The sequence below is a fragment of the Coptis chinensis genome, chromosome 3 (genome assembly GCF_015680905.1).
Source record: "Coptis chinensis isolate HL-2020 chromosome 3, ASM1568090v1, whole genome shotgun sequence".
Lineage (NCBI taxonomy): Eukaryota > Viridiplantae > Streptophyta > Magnoliopsida > Ranunculales > Ranunculaceae > Coptis > Coptis chinensis.
Window position 1 is genome coordinate 27480269 of NC_141458.1, and position 6000 is coordinate 27486268.

The window sequence follows — 6000 nt, forward strand, 5'->3', positions numbered from 1 at the left end:
GAATCTGAATGGCCCTTTTGGCGTAGCCGAATAGTGGCTTGATTATTCTCATTCGCAAAAGTAGAACGAGATGCGCGATATTTTATGTCGAATAGTGGCAATACTCGCGTAATGACGTTCGTGTGGGGGTTACCTGGTATGCGATATCCCGCTTAGGGTAATTATGCACGAAGTGGTTCATTACGTAAGGGGAGACATGTGGATGTACATGTTCGGCGTTGGGGAGCGATTGTGGTAGCTAGGGAAACTAGATAAAACATAGAGACGGCGTGATTCTAGAGACACCTGAAGAAACTTTAAACAATAATGGTGATGATATATCAAAGTATACGTTAAATCTATAATAAATTATTTATTGTAATTTATGTTGTGTTCATAATGGTTTGGATAAGGGTGGGTTGAATTGATTATTGATGCAGGTGTGACCCACTCTGTGATTATGCCTACACCAGTGTAAGTATAGAGTAAGTTTTAGTTTTGTTCTTTTATTATTAGATGTAGTTGATCTAATACGGTTTGAAGTTAAGGCGCCTCAGTGGAGGAACTAAATGCCTTATTATTATTGAATTGGAAGCTAAAGCGCCTCGGTGGAGGAACTAACTGCCTTATTAATTGTGTATAAATATGATTTGTATATAATGCTGACCCGATTTGTATGTTTGCTTATCGGGTGTGTTCATTAAATGATCCCAGTTGATAAGTCTTGACAGGATTAGTGTTGAAGAAAGTTGATTGCTGCTTGTGGTTCGCGTTAGCGTCGCATTACAGGATATGTTTGGTTTTCCCTTGAGGTGCAATAGATTTTCAGTTGAGACAATGTTTTTGTATTTTCAGTTGTAATTATAATTAAAGAGTTATTGAAAGGAGATTTGTAACTTAATCATATTTGAGAATTTTTGTAATGAAAAGAACTTTTGTTTATTTAAAAATTATATTGGTATCAAATTATGGGAATAATTAAATAGATAATGGATTTTTGGAAGTTGAGAGTGCATCATACCTCGAAAATCGAAGAGTTGGGAACAAATATTGTTTTTCTGATTTTGTCAAAATTCGGGGTGTGACAGGGTTGCTGCAATGCAATGTGAAATGGAAGCACTAGAACGAAATCACATATGGGATATAGTTTCCCTACCACTTGGTGAGAATATAAATGGGTGTTTTCTATTAAGTATTGTGCAGATGGTACTGTGGATCGTTACAAGGCACGATTGGTTGCAAAGGGGTTTACTCAGATTCCTGGTAAGGATTTCGGTGATACATTTGCTCCGGTGGCTAAACTTTCCTCTATGCGGCTTTTGATCTCTTTGGTATCATCTCATTCTTGGCCTCTGTATCAATTAGACGACGTCAAGAATGCTTTTCTCCATGGTAATATCACTGAGAATATTTATATGGATCCTCCACCTGGTTTTCGCGGTGAGGGAGAGTATGCTGGGAAAGTGTGTTGTCTTCGGAAATCTCTATATGGGTTGAAACAATCACTGTGTGTTTGGTTTTCCCGTTTTAGTCAGGTGGTATTGTCTCTTGGGTTCATAAGCTGGCAATCTGATCATACTTGTTTTGTTCGAAAGAACAAGTTTGGACACCATGTCCTACTTCTTGTGTATGTTGATGATATTATAGTTACAGGCGATGACATTCCTGGTATTGCTCAAGTGAAATTTGATCTGAGTAAGGCATTTGATGTGAAAGATTTGGGTCCCCTTCGCTATTTCTTAGGTATTGAGGTAGCACGTTCTCGACATGGAATATCTCTTTCTCAGAGGAAGTATATTCTAGACTTGTTGAAGGACGCGGGCATGCTAGGTTGTAGGCTAGCATTGTCACCTATGGATCCTAATACAAAGCTATCATCTGAGTCTGGAGAACTGCTTTCTGATCCATCTCAGTACCACCGTTTGGTTGGGAGATTGATTTACTTGAATTGACTAACACCAGACCTGATGTAGCCTTTGCGGTTAGTGTTGTTAGTCAATTTAAGCATGCTTCTCGTACATCTCACTTAGATGTTGTTTATCATATCTTGAGATACCTCAAGTCATGTCCAGGACTTGGTTTGTTTTATGCATCAGGTAGACAGTCGGGGTTGTCTTGTTATACTGATTCAGACTATGCTGGTTCCAAGTCTATTGGATAGACGATCGACATCTGATTTATGTACTTTCTTTGGGTCACACTTGATATCTTGGAAGAGTAAGAAACATAATGTTACTTTCAGATCTTCTGCAGAGGCGGAATATCGTGCGATGGCTCAGGGGACTTGTGAGCTTATTTGGCTACGTTCACTCTATGATGAGTTAGGTTTTCCAGTAGGACCTTCTTCCAAGTTGCTCTGTGATAACAACTCAGCCATAATGCTTGCTTCCGATTCTGTGCTTCATGAGCGAACGAAAGCATATTGAAGTAGATATACATTTTATATGGGAGAAGGTCAAAGCTAGTATTATTGTTCCAGTGTTTGTTCGATCGGTAGACCAGGCAGTAGATATGTTCACCAAGCCAGTTGGACCCTCATTGCTCAAGCGTTCTATTATCAAGATGGGCTTGATGGATATCTTCACTCCAGCTTGAAGGGGGGGGGGGGTGTTGGAGAATATATGAGATATTCTTTTTGATTTCACTGGTTGTTCTTTCCATATTTGTAACATAGGATATTCTAGTATTTGGGAAATTTTGTAATATTCTACATTATAAAATATTGGCCTTTGTCTTTGTTCTTAACAAGCGTTTACAATTCCATTACAATTCCATTTATACTTAGTATTTTTTCAAGTCTTTAAACTTGTCGCTATAACATCTCTCGGATAGTATGATTTTTTGAATTATAGTTCTAATCTAAAAAATAATATAAAAACATTATGAGGGATTGAATATAATTTCAGTGACGTGAATGAGGTTTTCTAAATTATTTTAAATAATATGAAGCTAATTCTAATTTCAGTAAAGTGAGGGAGTTTTTTATAAATTGTTTAAAAAGGAGGGAACTGATTAGAATAATTAAGGGAGGTGGTTATAAAATTTTAAAATGGAGAGATTAGAAATACACTGTTCGGTTGAGAAGTGTGCCTCCTAAAGACCCGGCTATCATATAGTGTAGAGAAGAATTTTACTTATATTTTAAATGGTGGTTTATGTGTACATAAGTTAAGTTGGGGACCATAGGATAATTGCCTATTAAGTTGTGCCTTAATCATATTTGGAGTCATTAACAAGAATTGTTTAAGGGTTTGGGGTGCACTAGAAACCCAAAATTATTCCGCCGGCAATTCGATAGTGGCCTATTTGGTGAACCTGACGTGAAATGGCGTTTTTGAGAAGGCCGATGGCTATTATTGCTGCCATGTTCACTACCCTTTTCACTGCTCTGCAGCATGTGCCTTTTTTACTGCTCTGCAGCATGGAAGATGCAGTCATGGTTATTTGATTGTTTGTGGGTTTGCATTAGATACCTCAATTTGTAAAGCACTTAATGATATGTATGCAAAGTGTGGTAGGATAGATTTTGTGAGGGAGGTTTTTAATAGGATGGCAAAGCGTGATATCATCTTGTGGAATGCTATGATAGCTGGGTATGGAATTCATGGTCTTGGTAGGGAGGCACTCTTGTTATACCACGATTTGCAGAATGAGGGTCCGAAGCCAGATTGTGTTACGTTCATATGTCTCCTATTAGCTTACAACAGCCAGACTATGTTACGTTCATATGTCTCCTATCAACTTGCAGCCATCCAAACCTTGTTCGCCTCTTAGCTTGAGCAACACGAAACAGCGCGTCCTCTCGATGTTTCTCGATTTATTTTTATGATGTGTTCCTGACTTTGCTTATATATTTTTGTCTTTGCCTTTCATGACAAAAAGTGGGAGAATGGTTTGAGAACTACTCAACTTCATATACTATGGTACTTTTATGCCTTTTGTTTAGTGTGCAGTTATATGGCTTCCAAGATCAGACAAGTACGAGCTGAATTACATCTCCATAGTCAACTTGGGGGCAAGTTGAGTGGTCCAGGCAAACTCAGCGGCCTCCAACATCTCCATAGGCAACTTGGGGGCAAGCTGAGTGGCCTGGGCAAACTCAGCGGCCTCCAACATCTCCACGACCAACTTGGGGTCAAGCTGAGTGGCCTGAGAAAACTCAGCGGCCTCCAATATCTCCACAATCAACTTGGGGGCAAGCTGAGTGGCCCGGGCAAACTCAGCGGCCTCCAACATCTCCATAGGCAACTTGGGGGAAAACTGAGTGGCCCGAGCAAACTCAGCGACCCCCAACATCTCCACGGTCAACTTGGGGGCAAGCTGAGTGGCCCGGGAAAACTTAGCGGCCTCCAACATCTCCATAGGCAACTTGGGGGCAAGCTGAGTGGCCCGGGCAAACTCAGCGGCCTCCAACATCTCCACGGTCAACTTGGGGGCAAGCTGAGTGGCCCGGGCAAACTCAGCGGCCTCCAACATCTCCATAGGCAACTTGGGGGCGAGCTGAGTGGCCCGGGCAAACTTAGCGGCCCCCAACATCTCCACGGTCAACTTGGGGGAGAGCTGAGTGGCCCGGACAAACTTAGCAGCCTCTAACATCTCCATAGGCAACTTGGGGGCAAGCTGAGTGGCCCAAGCATACTCAGCGGCCTCCAACATCTCCACGGTCAACTTGCGGGCAAGTAGAGTGGCCCGGGCAAACTCAGTGGCCTCCAACATCTCCACGATCAACTTAGGGGCAAGCTGAGTGGCCCGGGCAAACTCAGCAGCCTCCAACATCTCCATAGTCAACTCAGGGGCAAACTAAGCTGCACTCGACAACTCCACCGCGGACGATGAGGTCCGAATTCAACTTGGGGGCAAGCTGAGTGGCCCGGGCAAACTCTGTGGCCTCCAACATCTCCATAGGCAACTTGGGGGCAAACTGACCTACCCCCAACATCTCCAAGGTAGCGGCTCTTTGTGTCAGGTGGGGTTCTGGATTAACGGTCCCGAGCATACGCCGGTGTTTCCTCCGAAACCTTTAACAAGCGTCGCAATCTAGGGAGCAGTCAGTGTGATATTCTTGGCATGGATCCGAACAAGGGCAGTCCGCTCCTCCTTGATCCTTTACTCAAAAACATCGGCAAGTACCACGACCCTCTATACCTGCCGCCACCACCCAAAGGACGGAGCCAGCATAGACGATGGATTGTTTATTTCGGTTTATTAATCATCCCGTTTCAGATTCTAATGGTGTGGTATGTACAAGAGTTGTTTATGGATTTGATAGCTAGGGTGTTAGGTTGTGCATGGCTATTGTTAAATGTTATTCGTGGCGTTGAATACGTATGGGACCTAGTATATTTTGAGTTTGGTAGCTTAGGGTATTAGTATGAGATGGAAGAACTACCTATGGCTTGATCCCTGAAATGGAAGCAGCGGTGCTGGGTGGCTTCTCTACGTAGATACTCACCTCATAGAGTTTTATGTTTATGATGTGGATTGTTGTTTTATTTCCCAACCACATGCATATGCTAGAGCGTGCTTGGTGTGATCTGGGGGATATGTTTAATATTGGACCCTTACGTATGTCATTTGGTTACAAATAGGCAAATGCGGGAATTGCAAGGAGAGAGTGAGTGGCGCTATAAGTTAAATATGTGTTGCTATGGGTGTCGTTATTTCTAGTCATTTTTGGCATTGGTCGAGATGGTTAAGTAGCCAGTTCTACGAATCAGTATATCTTTCGTAGTTGAGTTTATAACTGAGATATGAGGCTTTATATGTGGTTTGGTTGTATCCTTATTAAGTTTTCAGGTTATGACAGGTTATTATATTTATGAAATGTGGAAAATACAGAGGAGATTCTGCCGAAATTTTTCCAGAAAGGTCACGTCTTAGGCATATTTGTTTAAGTTTTGGAGCGCTACAGGTCAAGGTCTTCTTGGGTCCGCCATCTTCATCGACGGACCCGAGAGGGGGCATCTGTGTGAGCCATATTCATGACTACGAACATCACAGGTAAGAGGAGCGAGAGAGAGA